Source organism: Apodemus sylvaticus, chromosome 20, assembly GCF_947179515.1.
Source record: "Apodemus sylvaticus chromosome 20, mApoSyl1.1, whole genome shotgun sequence".
Taxonomy (NCBI): domain Eukaryota; kingdom Metazoa; phylum Chordata; class Mammalia; order Rodentia; family Muridae; genus Apodemus; species Apodemus sylvaticus.
In genome coordinates, this window is record NC_067491.1 from 2603812 (window position 1) to 2621363 (window position 17552).

Here is a 17552-nt window from a genome sequence, read left to right on the forward strand (position 1 = left end):
CTGCCTGCATTGTGAGTGTCAGATGATTTGACAGGACTGACATGCAGCTAAATGGAATAGGAAAAGACACGGCAGTGGACTGTTGGTCCATTAGTTTGCCCAGGCATCTTGTTTTACTAAGGAGCTCTCTAATGGTTTCTCGGCAATAATTACTCTCTCTCTTCCTCATGCTATTCAACATGACAGGCACTTGCCGAAGTCACAGCTAATATATTTGCACTCTAACAGGCCCCAATGCTGAATCTCCTTGAGTACTTTGGCTAAGATATGAGTGATGTCTATGCTTTTTTTTTTCCTTGAGAAAAATCTCTAATGCAGAAGACAACTGTTTTATTTTGGATATTAAGCAGGTATGTGGTGTGGCATGAGTGCTTGAGAAAAGAAAATGATGCATTAGCTGTGAACTCCCCATTGTATGTCTTGTGTATTAGTAGTTGATGATATTGAAACAGAGGAAAACTTTTATGGGCTGATTTACTTACACAGTGATAATTCAGACTTGATCCAGAAGCACAGATAGGGAGGGGGTTTCCATAGACATGAGCTTCCAGGCAACTGTCTTGAAAGTACACAGTATGGGATGATTCTTTCATTTCAGATGATGTGCAATCGGGAAGTAGTTTTCCTACTTCCCACACTTTCCTACAGTTTCTTAAACCAAAGAAGGCATCTTAGAGTAATTTAGCTTAAAAAAATGTTCTTCAGGTCACTTTTTTTGATATGTAGTGATTTCCCCTATAGCAAGATTGACTTTTTGGAAGTCAATTTGAACTTCTATATTAAATATTTTTGTTTAGTTAATAATTATTGAATTCTTTTGAGATTCCTAACACAGTTTGTTAGTGTATAGCTTTGGAAAACAGTGTATGTCATAGTCCTGCACAGTGACATGATCATTTTTCTTACAATCTTTGAATGGTGTGGTCATAAAATAATCCTTGTGCTAGAAAATACAAGAGGAAGAAGAAATACATGTGTAGAGGCTATGGTTTGGGTTTCAGTGTCTCTTCTTCATATTCATGTATTTGTAGGGGGGTGGTCCTACTCAGAAGTTTAATCAGATTAAAGATCCCTGTTTATTTTTTATTTTTTATTTTTTTTAAGATCCCTGTTTATAAACTCTTTAGAGGGGTGAAGAAATAAGCAACAACTCGATTTCAGATACTTATTTTTTCAACATACAGCTATCTCTTAGAACAGTTTCTTACTTTTTAAAAAAAAGTACTTATGTTTTGCTGTATCAGAAAGAAGAGAAAAAATCTTAGAAACATATTAAGCATATGATGAAATTGAAAGGGTTCTGAAGAATACTTTAGAATCTGTTTTCTTTGTGCAGGTACCAGATGTTGATGTTGGCAGCACTTAAGAGGGTCACAGGACATTTAAAATCACTAGACTGTGGTGAATAAAATTCCAGGTCTGTTGCACTGAAAATTATTTGAAACTTGTGTTTGTTTACTCAGTGGTAAGTAGTACAAAAAGCATTTTTTTCTATATGAGTGTGTTTTAAACAGGTACCTTTGACATACATACATGATCAATGAAAATGTTTAAAACACATTTGTGTCCCAGGGGCTCCTATCACTGCAGGCCACTGATTCCGTTGAAGTCCATTTTCACATGTGCAGAGCTGATCACTCTGCACTTGACCTTCCTTGTAAGTTATTTGTTTCATGTACTAGAGGGCTAAGGCTACATAGCTGTGCAAGAAGGGGGAAAAGGCGTACGTGCTACACTTAGGTAGTATTTCCTTAGTGTTCTCTGACAGTAATTTTGAGAAGAAAAGAGGACTTTTTATGCCCACCCCCACTTTTGGGAATGAGCTAAGTTTCTCATTGATAAAATAATTAAGAGTTTATAGTTTCAATGCTAAAATAGAAAGTAAAAAACTGGTTTTGAGGAACAAAACCAATTCCAACAGGGGGTACCTCTCTGTACTCACTGTAGATTCTTATTTATTCTTGTTTTATGGGTGTCACACTTGAGTAGTTAGGTTGCCTCCTTTCTTAGTTTTCCAAAGGAGTTTAATACATAGATCCTCCAGTTTGCCTTGTTTCTTTAGTTAGGAGTTTGAACCAATGCTGTAAGTGCAATGAAATCCATTCCTTCTAGTCTGTGTTATCTATCTTATTACAGTCCATCACGATAGTATTCCAGCTTTCTGTAGGAAGGGAAGTATTTTGAATAGTCTGTCAGAGGAAATGGCTAGGAGGAAAAGCAGATCTCAGCAGCTCTCATTTCTGGGATTACGGCTGACTTCTTCCTTTTTAGCACACCTTTCAGGTTGTGTATAATTATACAGAGTGGAAATAAGAAAAATAGTATGTGTGATGAAGTTAATTTTTATACACCAAAGAAGTCCAGGTGTTGCTTGTTCTGTTTGTAGATCCTGGTGCCTTGGTTTCATTCAATGACAAAGAGAGGTGTGGTGTTATTTGTGCTCTCATGTCGCTAAACCTCAGGAACATGCCAGGACATTTAGATTGAATTGTTATGTGAACATCACTGAATAGTCTTCACAGTCCTAGATGGTGTGGCCTGTTCCTTAAGGTTATGTGATACATTATCTTGCTCCTAAGTCACAAGACTATACAGCGTATTTCTGTTCTGTATATTGTAGTCAACCGGAACAGATATTTTTATATTTAAAAACATCTAACACAGAAAAGATACAAAAAGAACACAGTAGAAATGCTGAAAATCAAGCATACATAGGGTGCACTTCTATGAGTGGAGTTTACAAACCTAAAGCCGTGGGTGAGTTGGTGAGTGAATGGTGTGTGACTTTGAGGACCTGGGGCATTATAACAAACTACTGTAGACTTTGTAAGCCCTCTGCACTTAGTTCGGTTTTTTAATTAGTTGTATTCTTTATTTACATTTCAAATGCTGTCCCCATTCCTGGTTCTGCTTTCCCCCAAAACTCCCTAACCCTTCCCCCCTCCCCCTGCTCACCAACCCACACACTCCGTCTTCCCTGTACTATCATTCCCCTATACTAGGGCACCTCGCCTTCTCAGGACCAAGGGCTCTTCTCCCTTTGGTGTCCAACAAGCCATCCTCAGCTACATATGCATCTGTAGCCCTGGGGCCCTCCATGTGTACTCTTTGGTTGGTGGTTTAGTTCCTGGGAGCTCTGGGAGTACTGGGTAGTTCTTTAGTAATTAATCAAGTTACTGAATCTTTGCATTTTATAAAACTTATTTTTAAATGTTTAAATCTTATACTTAGATTAATATATGGATATATTGTACAAGATTATTTGACTGTTGTCAAGACATTTTTCATTTAAAACCTTTTTCTGATTAAAAACTAATATAAGAGCTGAAGTCTAAACAATGTCAGGATCATATCTTGTCATCCTGGAAAGTCGTCCATGGGTGTGACAAGATGGAGATGCCCATTTGCTTAGCACCGTCTCTCAAGCCCTTCTGAGGACTGCCTCCTCCTCAGACACAAATGTGTCTGTAGTAGTTTTTCTGGTTTCTCTCTTCTTCTTCTTTTTAATCATAAATTTATTTGTAAGCAGATAATTTACCATCAATATTTTGCTCCAACAATAAGGCCTTTGTTTTCTTGTTCTTCAGTTTCTTTTTTTTTCTTTTTCAACTATGTGTACATTAGATCATTTTATAAACATTGCTTCATGTCACTCTGTGGGACCACCGTGTTCTCATGGTCCATTGTCAAATGAAGCATTGTCTGAACAAGCTAGCTGTCACACACAGCCATTTGATGTTTAGATTGGTAGTGTATATAGCCACAGATCCTATATCCATAGGGTTTCTGATCACCAAGGACAGAATGTTTTAAACTGATGTATTTTAACTTAACATTACTGTGATAATTACGACATAGGTCTTTTATATATTATATACATACATATGTATCTATAAATTTATTATATTTACTTGTATTTATATTGCTAATCAGTATACTTATGTAAAGGAAACAGATTTACATGGTAGGCAGCATTGAGGGGTAATTTTAGAATGCCTTTGTCAAGTCTTTAGTTTAGTGGAGTGTGTAAAATAAACAATGCCTACTGTGTGATGAACGCCAAAGAGCTAATCAATTTTGGATATTACTCCTGGTTAGAACTCATGTAAGCTGTCCTGTATTATAGTTACTTGGAAAGATGTGTAGAAGTCTAATGTTTTGAGTGGGTAAATTTGTTTTGTAACCTGTGAAATGTGTTCCTGGGGATAGTGCATCTAACCTCTGAACTTTCCACTCATTGTCTATGCAGTGAGGATTCCAATAATGCTTTTCTTTTGGATGATATGAGGATATAGGAATACCTTTTGTAAATTTATATGCAGTTTGCTAATTTACTAATGTATTCTTGCCAAATGACCTAAATTAGAAGGAGGGTGATTTGGATCAAGTCCCTGAGCTCACTGTCTAGAGTCAGATTACATTTGTCCATTCTACTTGGAAGAGGTGTGTGTGGGGGGGGGGCATCAAAGATGTATGATTTTAATCTTATTTTTGTTAGAGGCTATGACTACTCTAACCCCCATAGCTTCAATTAAAAAACTTGAAAATAGTTCATTTTCTAGTCTAATTACTTGGCAGAAATTTAGAATAGCAAGAAACAAGTAACAACCAAATCTTTCCTTTGCACTTACAGATCAACAGAAGAGATTCTTGTGTCCTACAGACCAAAGAAAGAATCAGCAGGAATGCCCAGGGTGAATGATGGATTGCAGAGCCTGGCTGGTAATTACTTTCACTGAGCTAAAACATTAACTTGATACATGGGAGCAAGGCCAGATGAAAATCGGGAGGTGGACCTCTTCCTCCCCATGGAATGCCCATACTTGCCTTGTGGAGGTGGTTGTTTCTTTGGTGGGAGAGTCCAGCTCAGCTTCCTTTCCTGAGGCTCAGCATGGATTTTCATCTACCACCCCGGTAGACAAGGAGTGGTACCCTTGTTTTGGCCATTGTAATGATAGGTGTTTAAGTCATCCTGCTTTCTGAGATGGCAAGAACTCACAGTTTCTCAAGACTTTTCAGTAGGATACCCGATAACAGATTATTTCTCCTCTTGGGGTTCAGCTTTTTTGTATTTTTTTTCATAATGTGGGCTCTGGAACCCACATGGTTGATAAGCATTTTAGCATTAACTTAGCTTTTGGATTTTTGTAACATGGCTACTGAACAGATTCCTTACACTGAGCTAGAGAATACTGTTCTCTTCAGAAGAGCCAGGGGATATTTTTAATGACATATAATAGTTATTAATACTTCACTACTTTGCTATCTAAGAAAGATTGTTGTGTGCTTATGACACCATGTATGTTTTCATTCATGCATGGTTTCAGATGGCCATAGAATGTAAAGTATGTGAGAACTCATTCAGTGCCACTGTGCTCTCCGTGACTACCGTCTCAGCATACAGTACACTTGAACTTGAATTTTCTGAGTTCAAGTTGATTATTACCTCATGGGAATAATAGTTATTGTTTTGAGAGACTTAGAGTAGATTAGATCTTAAAATCTATACTAAATCTATATACTAAAATCTATACAAAGATTGTGTTTTGTGTATTTATGAGTTAGTTATATTTCTGACATATAAACATTTCTCACATGTGATTTTACAGATATATTCTCTTGCAACAGGCATTCTGTGGAAGCATGATTTTGTTGTTGAAACATCTACCGTACTTTGCTTTCTTAGACGTCCGAATTGAAGGTGTACTATTTTGAGTATCTATAAATACTCAGTCTAGCTAGCATAAGCGTTTAAGTTGAAAGGCTTCAATTATAAAAAAAGATTCCTTTAAAGAGCTGATTTTTGTGGAATTTTTAAGTAACATGAGAATATTATTGATAAAAGGAACTTTTATTAAACACTGTTAGTTTCTGTGGGATGTACTTGTTGACTCATTGACAGCATGGAATACTGGTTTGGTAGTTTATCTATTTTCTTTACTTACGTGCTTTGAGAGTGGGTGTATTGTTTTTTCAAACCTTCATTGTCACAAACTTGGAGCACAGGGCTGGAGATGGTTCAGTGGTTAAAGACACTGTTCCTCTGGAAGAGGAGTAATCTGGGGTTTGATTTCCAGCACCCAGGGTGGCTCACAACTGTCTGTAACAGGCACTCGTGGTGCACCTATATCTATGTAAGCAAAGCACCCATTCACATAAAATAAAATAAATGCAATTTTTGAGTGAGGGGTGCTATCTTTTTTGAAAGATTCCTAATCTTGAAGTGACCTGCTCTATTTTTTTTTGACCACAACATTTTCCTCAACCCCATTTCCTATATTACAGAAGGACCAAGTCATGGCATAAGGAAAATTGGAAAGTTTTTGTTTTTATACTAGCATTTTCTGTAGTTAGACTTGTAAATCATGTCTTTACTGGCTTCTATAAATCTCAGGCCCTTGGGAATGAAACCCATGACGTGTCTTACTTCAAAAGGTGAGAAAACCAAGGAACTCAAATGTTCTCTGCAGCAGAGCTGTGTTCATGCCCCTCCTTAGCATCATCACCTGGGGAAGTGAGGAACAGCATTCCCATCCACCTCTTACCGGCAGTGGCTTGCATGGCTTGGAGGAAGCTTTGGGACTGAGCAGAGGTTTATAACTACTGCTGTCTGGCCTTCCTTGACCATTGTTTCCCCTTCCAGGATTCCTGTAACTGTCAGCCGATGGTTCATACTCCCAAATGTTTCTAATACTGCAATGATGTCAGAAGTATTTTTTTTTAAGGCTAGGATTAGCAGTTACAGTTTTTCTTCAAACATCTTTGGAGTGGAGAAACTTCTGTCAAACGTGGAGTGCTCTTTTCCTCTTTTCTATCTTCCTGCAGTTTTCCCACTTCTTTTGCTAACTTATTCCACCTACATTGCTTTGGAATCCCCACCCTACAAAAGTTAGTCAACATAGATTATATCAATTATACTCTGTCTCCACTTTGGCACCACTCTTTCTGTGGATCTTTATTGAGCATTGCATCTTCCTTAAGTTAGTTAAAGGCCTCAGGGAGGTTGAAAATTGGTCTAGACAGTGGATGAATCCTGTGAAGGGTGATTCAAGTCTTGGGGTTTTCCTGAGATAGGTCCTGATTTAGACCTGGTAATATTTGAATGCCTGAGGTAAAGGCATTAAGTGTCAGAACAGATGCTCCAATGGAAAGAACAAGCTACAGGGCACAGGAAGAGAAGATGATTGTGTTCTGTAGGGGGTATGTGCTATATAGTTCAGCTTAAAATTAAGAAAGACTTCATACATGTACATTCATACTTGTTTCCATGCTTAGGGTAGATGCTGTCTGTATGACATAGGAGGGTGTCTGATAGGCTCAGAAGCTTTTTACTCTCTGGCTTTTAAGGTAAGAGGATTTCATCATTGTCTTAGTCACTTTTATATTGGTGTGTTAAAATACCATGACCCAGGCAACTTGCAACAATTTTTTGAGGTTCATAGTTTTAGAGGGTTAGAGTCCATGACCAGTGTGGTAGTGCGTATGGCATCAGGAGGCAAGCATGGTGCCCGGGGAACACCCTTCCATTCTTGGTCAGAGTGCAAACTTGTACAGCTACTTTGGAAGTCAATATGGATGTTTCTCAGAAAATTTGGAATTGATTTACTTTAAGACACAGCTATACCACTCCTGGGCATATACCCAAAGACACTCCATCTTACCACAAAGACACTTGCTCAACTATGTTTATAGCTGCTTTATTCATAATAGTCAGACTCTGGAAACAACCTAGATTTTCCTCAACCAAAGAATGGATAAAGGAAATATACACTTAAACAATGGAGTATTACTCAGATGTTAAAAAATGACAATGTGAAATTTTCAGACAAATAGATTAGACTACAAACCAACCAACCAACCAACCAACCAATCAAAAATACCATGATCCTTAGCAAGGCAACACAGACCCAGAAAGGCAAGCATGATATATACTCACTTGTAAGTGGATATTAGTTGTTAAGGATAATCATACTGCAAGTCACAAACCCAGAGAGGGTAAGTAACAAGGAGAGAGGGCTGTGGTGGGGGTGGGTACGTGGATCTTCTGGAAAGGGAAAACAGAATTTGTAGGTGGACCAGGGGCAGGTAGGAATAGGAACAGGATTGACACTATTTTTCAAGGAAAGGAAAAGTTGCCTAATCAAGAAAGGACAGTTCATTTATCAAATACATACATACATACATACATACGTACGTACGTACATACGTACATATATACATACATCATGCAAAATTCATTGACTGATCTAAATCCCTATATTCTTCCCTCAACCCTAATTCCCCATAGCAAAGACTTACTACAGAGAGGAGTGGGCCATACTGGAAAGTGTAAAATTAATGATAACATAGACTATTGTTCTGATTGCTTTTGTTGGCTGAGAAATTCAGCTTTTTAAAAGCTGGGCTGAGTCTTACAGTAGGAAAATAGTTCCCTGTCCTCTGATCTTTCTGTTATGTAATGGTAAAGTGTTTTCTTAGCCACCGCTGGATAATGATGCAACTGTCCACAGAACAACCCCTTCACAGTTTTCAAATAGATACTTAAAAATAATCGAGGCAAATACTTGTACCTAATGTGAAAACACTGATGCCTATGCCTGCCCCGTCTTTCCTGGGGGCATGGTGTAGACTAGGAGCATGAAAGCCCTAGCTCTCAACAAAGAGAGAGATGCCTCGTGATTTTAGTCATGGAGATGAACAGCCTTGAGAGTAGGCACTGGACCAAGTTTTCTCCAGTGCTTCCTGAGAGGAACTATTCTAGGAGAGGGTAGTGATTACTTCCTATCTGAAATTTAGAAAATTAACTGCTTGCAATAAGGCTGTGGAGCTCAAAAAGGCAATGAGACAGCCCTACCTTCTGAGGGAGACTCTTACCACAGTAAGAGGCCGAAGCTGTGATGGATACCCAACACTGGGCATCACCTCTGACCTACTGTTTTATTATCTTACGTTCCCTTCCTGGAATTCGCATCCTCGATGCAGAAGCTACAGAGCTACCATCAGCTTATGCTGGGTCTGCCTGCCATTGTGAATTCTGACTCAAAACGGAACATATATATTCCTCCTTCTTCTCTTCTGTCTTTAGGTTGCTGGCCAGAGCTAAATATGCTTTCTCTAGTCCTTTAGGTCTCCTTTTCTTTAAAGCTTTTGTGTCTGCCCTGTAGCTGTTATCTGCCAGGTGGCTGACCTCCATGTTGGCTTAACTCAAACCCTTCCCTGTTCAATTCTGTGACAGCTGCTGAGGTTTACAGCTTACCTGCTTTCAAGTTTCTCTTTTCAATTTTAGTAAAATTGTCTTTGAACATCTAACAACAAGAAGTCACACCATGCATTCCATTTCTATAGAATTTATTTATTTATTTATTTATTATTTATTTATTTATTTATTTATTTATTTATTTATTGTTGCAATACTTGGTTGGCAAGCTCTCCTTTCTGGTGAGATGGCAAAGTAGACAGAGTTTTCCCCACATGGAAGCCCACTGATGGTGAAGTTGCCTTATTAACTGCCTTGATTTTACTTCTTGTGTCACCTTCATGGAAGATGTGTTAGAGTAAACCGTTATTATGTCTCCTGTTGCTTACAAACTGAGTCTCTTTTTCTTGGTCATCTTACTTCTGCTTTGGGTTGTTAATGATGACAGAGGAAGAAGCATGTTTTGAGAAACATGAAAAGCCATTGTCATTCTGAGAGCAGTTAGTTAGTTTTCATTGTGTTTCTTTAGCCTGCCGTGTTTGCTTTAGTGTCTGAGTTTGGTGACAGTTCTGTTATTATATTAAAGATGTTTCCTGCCATACATTTTCCATTTCAGTTACGAAAACTCACTTTATTTCCTAAGATGAATTATAATTAGGATTGTTTGGTACTGAGACTCTTTTCCTCACTTAATACCCCTAATGAGATCTTCTTGTATTTATGTCAGTTTTCCATAGAATAAAATAATGGACTTATTTTGAATTTTTTTTCACTCTGTTCTCCTGCCACCCTTAGCATCTTGGAATGGTTTTTCTAACTCAGTGGGTCATTGTTTGTTGTACTTGATGTCCCAGGAGAGCAAACTGTGTGTGGTGTTGAACATCACTAAGTGATATCTGTGCAACATCTAGGGATCAGTACTGGGTACCCTTCCTGATGACTGTGTTTATTTTGTACAGAAAGCAGAGAGAAATAGCATTTTGAACAGCTTGATTTGTGAAGTTGCTTTTTGAGTTCAAATCCTGGCTTTATTGCTTACTGTTGGCCTATCTGTAGATGAATTATTGGACTTCCTTATTCTCTGGCATTCTGCTATACATACAGGTGATTATAATGCTACTTGCCTTGTGGGTGGCTACGAGGATTCTGTGAGCACATTAGAGAATAGTACCAGTTGCAGTCGTTGTGTATATTTGTATGATAGTGTCTGGTTGAATTTCTACAAGTATTGTCTAATATTATTCTCTCTTGGTCCATTCAACCAATGAAAAAATATTACTGACTTTGTAAAAGGAATGTCATAAAAATTTAATAGTACCCATAATTTTGTTACTGGTATCAGAGTTGGAATTGTAGGACAAATTTCTTCTCATCTATTAATCTAGATGGAATTGCGTCTTCAGGGACCTCCCCACTTCTTTGATTATTATAAGATGTAGGAAGGTACTCAAGTTCTTTTTCTTAAATCTGTGGTGATTCAGTTCATTCGTTTTAAAATTACTTTAAGTATAATTGTTTCTTCTTTTACATGACTCTGGCTTTTACTTGCCATGGTTAATTAACACCAGTTCCCTATCAGTAGAGTCTAATTATATCAGAAGTCATGTTAATGAGTTATGATTCACTGTATTAGTGGTGTTAGTTCTTTCTGTTGGTTTATGAGCAGACAGGCATGTAGTTATGTTGTCCCCTTGTCTTTGATAAACTCATGTGACAGGTCAAAAGAAGTGATAATAGAAAAGAAATCTGTCAAGAAAGCTCAAAGTGAAGCAAAGAAAAAGTATTCACACTGAAAATAAGATTTGAACTAATTATAAACAGGATTCCTGGAACAGGGTAACTGACCAAGGGCACATCAAGCCTCGCACTGGTGTCAGAACTGTGTGGAGTTGGGAAAGCAAAGAATTCATCAAGCCACAGAAGAGCTACCTAGTGAGCACTATGCACTGTTCAATATAGTGTTCTTGTTTGTAAATTAAACAACACACCTTGAAAGTACCCCTATGTGATGGAAAAAATAACGTCTATTCTCCTGCCCGTTATTGGTATCACCAATATTTTTCTCACCCCCGTAGTTTAGTCTTTTCGGAATGTGATACAAATGTAAATCATAGAGTGTGTATTTGTAAGTGTGGTGGTTTCATTTGAGATTCATGACTGTTGTTGCATGTAAGAACCTTTGGGGCTTAAGCCAAACTGTAAGACTTGCCTGAAGATAGAGTAGGGAGGGCTCTTATTGTAACCTGGCTAGGCTCTGGTCGGGAGTACACATTCAACATGCAGCGTGAGTCCTGGCTTCAAGAATCCTGTGGGAGCTGAAACATGTCTCAGCTGAGGCCCTTAGGAGCTGCCACAGGTGGTGGGGGGGACCTAGTGTGGTGAGGAGAGAGGATTATCCTGAGGTGAAGCCCAGCAGGCTATGGAGCATGTGAGGAAGTTACTTTCTCCCATTGTTCTCTGTTCTTTGCCTAAATTACTTTTCTGGCATTACTTTTCTGATTTTGCTTCATTAAATGGCTCCTTTTCTTTCCATTCCACCTTGTCACCACAATAATGGGTTTCCAGTACTGGTACCGCACTTTGGATCACTCCTGTTGTTAAATCAGGTGTCATGTTTATAGGGACCAATCTTTGCTGCCTTCTGGCGATGGCAATGCCATTGTGCTCCTGAATTCACACTGTTGTACATGTGGGGAAGGGGCTTGTGCGGCCTCGTGATGAGCTGTTGGCAGTTAATGGTTGCTAGAAGAGGAAGAATCATTCTTCTCATAATTATAGCCATTGCCAAATTGCCCATGCTTCAATAAATAACCACTAACTCATGCCCCTGCAAGCAACCTTAATTAAATTGAGTTGGTTACAGAAAAAAAAAAAGACAAAGAAAAAAAGAGAGGAAAGGAAAGAAAAGGAAGAAGGATATGAAAATGGGAGAAGTGAGAATGAGGGGGCTCAGTGTTGGGAGATGATAATGGGGTTAAAATGACTAAAATTCAAAATAACGCATGTATAAAGTTGTTAAAGAATAATGAAAAGGGACCTATCTCAGTTTATCTGAAGTTTTCCATTGCTTCCCACAGGGAACAACAGCATAAATGTCACTGAGATGTTGGTGAATTGGGGGCCCCTTAGAGCTGCAAGTCAAGGGTTCGGTAGTCCCAAACCAGTTATAGGCTCTTTTGTAAAGATCTTGGTAAATCTTCTACCAATTGGGATTCTATGGATTTTTTTTAACCTTTATTTTTAGTACTGGGGAATCAAACCCAGAGTTCATCATATAGTCATGTATTTTCCAAGTGTCCATCAACTGAAACATACTCCCTGTTCCTGGGACCATATTTTTAAAGGTACAGTACACAAACTAGATTGAACTCTGTGGCAAAGACATAATGGTGAAGTAATGAAGCATTGGTAATTCTTGGGCCATGATCAACTAACTCATCCTTTGTGTAATCCTCATCAGCAGACTCCTGAAGCTGCATCAAGCTAAGTAGGAGATTCTAGCTTGATTAATAGTTGTCTGTCTGTGGCATAGGGGGTGAAGTACTCTAAGAGGTGGTATTCAGAATAGCTGTACTTCCCACAAAAACATTTACCAAAAGGTAGTTTGTTCATATAAATACTCATGCTGGAAAGATACTATCATTAATTACAAAATAGTAACTAGAGTTATAGCTGAAGTACATTTTAAACTTAGGGATAGGTCCATCAGAGAAAAGACGGTTTCTTGTCTGTTATAGGCAGGAAACTGAGGCAAGGGCAATTTAGCCTGAGGTCTGATCGCTGGTGGTAGGGGAACAGAGACTCACACTCAGGCAGTCTGCTTGAGACTCTGTATTCTGCTGTGTATATGTGTGGCCTTCGGAGTTCTAGCATATTAGTGAGTGCCTGAAGGACGCTCAGGAAACTCATTGTGTGTCCTTCATTTTAAGAGCAAGGTCTTCAGGAGACTTTAAGATGATCATGGTGTCTTGGAGTAAACTCGATTCTCCTGCCAGAGGCCCTGGTCGCTGAAGGAGGTGTTAGGTTGGCTTGTTGCTGGTCTCATGTCAGGGGACAGAGAGATGCCGCTCATCTAGGAAGACTCACGAAATTGGCGTTCCTTTCTATTCTATGCCTTGGCCCTGGCCCTCTCTTGCCTGGGAATACATTAATTTGTTCTCTTCCTGTGCTCTCTGCCACTTATTTTTCCCAGGGAGCCTGGAATCCCCGTTATCTTTTCTAGGCTGCCCTCTCTATTTGCTTGACCCATCCACCAGGTCTCTGTATGTAAAGTACTGTTCTAGCTGCTGCCAGATACCCATGCTCCTGGCTTGCTTTCTATTGTGTTAAACATCGCTTGTAGGCACTTGTGGGGGAAGACCTTCCTTGGCTTATACATTCCAGATCACTGTCCATCACTGACGATGTCAGAGCAGGAGCTCCAGCAGGAACAAAGATGGGAACCTCAGCAGAACGACACTTCCTGCTTGCTCCCAGGCCCATGTTCAGTTACCTTTCTCATACCTCCCAGGACCACCTGCCTACAGATGGCACTGCCCGCTGTGGTCTGGGCCTTCCATGTAGCTCAGCCCCCAAGAAGCTGTCACATAGACATGCCTACAAACCAAACTGATAGGAGTCATTCAGTTCATTCTTCCCCAGTGACTAGTGTGTGTCAAGCTGACAAAAGCTAACCCTCATGCCAGGTATGAAGGAGAATACCAGTGCATTATATTCACTAGTCGCTGACTTTTTCCACCATATTTTCTACAATTAAGAATGTCCTTCTCAATTTCAACTCAAAATACCTGAAAAGAGTCCTTGTTTAGTTAAGAGAGAGTAAATTTCCCCAGGTAAGTTCCCATATGTTTTCTGTAAAAACCAGCACACACTTTCTTTGTATTTCACCCCCGTCGATGAGAGTCTTAGAACAGTAATCAGCCAGGATAAGCCACTCAGCTCCTGTTGCCTTGCATTTTGTTGGGCAATTTTAGCTCTTTTTTTTTTTTTGGTGCTATTCAGAAGAGTCTGCTTCTTGTCACAACACTGGCATCCCAGGTTCTGTGATCCTTTTCTTTGCAGGTCCTGGAGCAGTTGAACTGTAGGTCTGCTTACCTAAGTAGGTAAAATGGTACAAGATGCTCGGGAGGGGTGTGTGTGTGGTTCCATTCCGATTCCGGTTCTGGTTCCGGGAAGGTCTGGTAGTGTGTGCACATGGCCACTGCTTTTGTAAGGTTGGCATGTGTGTGTTTATATCCCCCCAGGCCTCTGTTCTTCCCTTCCCTTCTAGAGCCTTTCCCTCCTTTTGTTGGCCCTTTACTCCATACTTGGGGCTTTGTGCATGCTAAGTGTGCACACAACTGTCTATGTGTAGCAATAGCCCTGCATGCTTTCTCTTACAGCTTTTTATGGTTTATCCAAGGAGTGGCTAAAGGACCTGGTAAATGTATGCTCCTCCTTCCCTCTGCCTCTTCCTTCTTTTCCCTCCTGCTCCCCTCTCTTCCTTCTTTCCTCCTCCTTCCCTCTTCCTTTGCATCCATTTAGTTCCATCTCTGGCTCAAGAATGTGTTCTTGAATAGCTCCTTCAAGAAGTAAACAGTGCGAACCTTAGTGCATCTTAGTTCATGACCCATTTATGTGTTTGTGGCCCAAATCCTTCCATGTGTGATATTACCTTCTTAGAATAATTGAGGCCTTCGTGAAATACAGAATAGCTGTGTGCCCTGTCAGATAGGATGTGAAGGCCCTGTGGAATCCTTTGCTAGTGGGATACTTTAAGGCACGTTTGCACTACACTGAAGGCTTAAGTATGGGTCCAAGTTTAACCTTATCTATTAGGTAAATGGGTTCGGCACAGTTTGTTTAAGGTCCTAGGCCTTTCTGTGAACTGAAAACGTGCTCTTTTCCCCCCAAAAGTCCCCACTGTAGAAGTGCGGATTCTGTGCTAACGTCCAACTCTCACCGTTCGGACATTAAATACAGTGTTTTCATTTCACGTCCTTTGCAGCTGCTTCCCCTTTGAATGTCTTTTGAACCCTGAGTTGTAGTGGCTGGAGCTGGAGGGCTGGGGTTGGTTGGTGGTGCATTTTTATCCCTGCTCAGAGCCCTTTCTTGGCGTGTTACCTTGCTGCTCAGGTTGCCTTCAGTTTCTCTACAGGACAGTCTTCTTGGGGTTGGAGACTTCAAAGAAAATCTTCTGACAGTGTCGTTGCTCTTCGTTGGGCAAACTGCTCAGCTGTGTAGCCAGAGCCTCTTTTGAGTGTAGGGCAGCTTACCTGTCTGCATTCACTTTTCTCTGATAGTCTTTACCTGTTTGGTACCAGGCTTAGTGTTCCCTAGTTTCTTAATCTTGTCCTTTCCTTATCACAATTGTTCCTTTAGTAGAGTTGCTAGTATATTTATGTACTGCTCTGAACTAGGTTTTAAAGTCCTGGAAGAACTTTAGCCAGGTATGGTAGAGGCACTGTATAGACCTTTTATGGTGACATATACCTGCAGATTCCATGCTGAGAGGTAGAACAGGTTACCCTCATTCACAGGATAACCTAATTTAAGATTACCTTCAGCTATACAGTGAGTTCAAGACCACCCTGGCTATTTGAGGCCCTGCATCAAAACAAACACTTGCAATAAAGATTTTATACATTTAAAAGGATTTTAATATTTCTGTCTGGAAAGATTACCACTATTCTTTTGGCTAATTGTGTTGTCAACTAATATTAGTTAAGACTGATCTAATTTAAATATGAATTTGATGTTTGAATTTAATATTTTAAGGCAGCATGGAAAGAAGGTGAATGGTATAGTGGCTTCAATAGAGGCTGAATTTATGAATGAATTTTAAATTCGAGTTTGTTGTATAGACATTGTGATCAAGTGCTAAGTAAGTAATGTGAATGATATTGTTTAAAGCTTTTCCCAAACAGATCTTAAATCTTAATCAATATCCAACTGTCTGAACTGTAAAATTGTTTCAGTAGACCAACTGAGCTATGGGTAAATGTGTAGAAATCTTGGAGAATGCAAAAGTGCAGGCTTAGATATGATACAAGCGTAAGCCATTATGATTTACATGATTTATCTCCTCAGTATAAATATTGTACTTGTAAAGTTAAAACTGCTGTCCTGGAAATCAGATTGTGGTTGTCTTGAGTATTTGTGGGCCTGGCAGAGGTTTTAGGGTTATGTTTGTGTTTAGATTAAATTTGAATGGTAAGTTAAGATTTATGGTGAACAGTATGTAGAAAATATTATTTGCTTTTTCAGAGCTTATGAGTAAAAGCAACATCTGAATTTAATGTTTGAGAACCAACCAAATTCAAGAAATATGATACAATTCTATTTTAATTGTTTCCCTTAATTGTTCCTAACTTCTGATCATTTACGGTTTATGTGTTTATGATATTAACATATTTAGTACCCTGTCACTGGTTACATTTAAGTTTCTGTAGTCATACTTTCAGGATTTTTTTTCTCTTAAGACAGGAATAATATGAGACCTCTGTTTGCCCAGAGTCCTAGATGATTGTATTCTGATTTTGTTCATTACATGAGATATGCTCACATGGTTTGCTTCTGAATAAATCCTTTTAAGAATTAGTCAGTCTTTTCCCTGAAATGCACCTTTTACCTATTCATCCATTCATATATGAATCTTGTGTCTCCCTCTCCCTCCCTTTTTTCCTCCCTCTTCCCCTCCCCCTCTCAAATATTGGTCATAGGCTTGCTGTAGCTCTAGGGTAAAGGCTGTCCTTGGATCAGAAATCCGTAAAACAAAACAACAGCAAAAAATGATACTGCTTGGTAAGAACTATGGCTGTGAATAAAACAGAGACATTGTGTGTGCTCTAGGTAACTGTGAATGAAGCTGAGGAGAGAAATAAAGGAGATAGTCACCAGTCTACACACTATGGACCTGTCTACACAGACAGGGTGCAGTCTTCCAGGAGGAAACGGCACCTCTGCCTCCATATTCTTTAGTTCCAGAAAGGTGAAAATTGACACACCGTTAAAACTCAGGGCAACCAAAGCTCCATGTCCTCAACCAGAGCTCTCATTTTAGGTCAGGAAAGTCTTTGCTCTGCATCTTACCTGATGAGAAGATGAGAATGTGTTCTTTGAGATCCTTTCTTCCACAACAGAAATAAGTGTTTGTTTTAGAAAATTTGAATTGGATATTTTTAACCACCAGTCTCTAAGATGCCTTGTTGATAGAGTAAATTTAAAAATGAATCTGTATTGAATCTGGACAAATAAACCACAGTTTGAAGCTCCAAAAGAAATGCATACCATTAACTGTCATCTTTCAATATTAGTTTTCTCTGAATGTATGTGGTCATAAATCTTTCTTTATGTTTCTGTCTATTGGTAATTTCAT

General features: G+C 39.2%; 2 protein-coding genes across 4 annotated transcripts in view; both read left to right on the plus strand.

Annotated features, from left to right (window-relative positions):
* The window catches only part of LOC127671346 (eukaryotic translation initiation factor 5A-2-like), a 76298-nt gene extending 71576 nt beyond the window's left edge, over positions 1–4722 (plus strand). The window contains exon 5 of one of the 3 annotated variants that reach the window (XM_052166056.1): positions 4634–4722. The gene's annotated coding sequence lies outside the window, so the exon portion shown is untranslated. Of the gene's footprint in view, positions 1–1336; positions 1394–4633 lie in introns of those variants that run through there. The other 2 variants (XM_052166060.1, XM_052166059.1) reach the window with 2 other exon arrangements.
* The window catches only part of LOC127671280 (zinc finger protein basonuclin-2-like), a 221189-nt gene that overhangs the window by 3375 nt on the left and 200262 nt on the right, over positions 1–17552 (plus strand). The window lies entirely within an intron of this gene.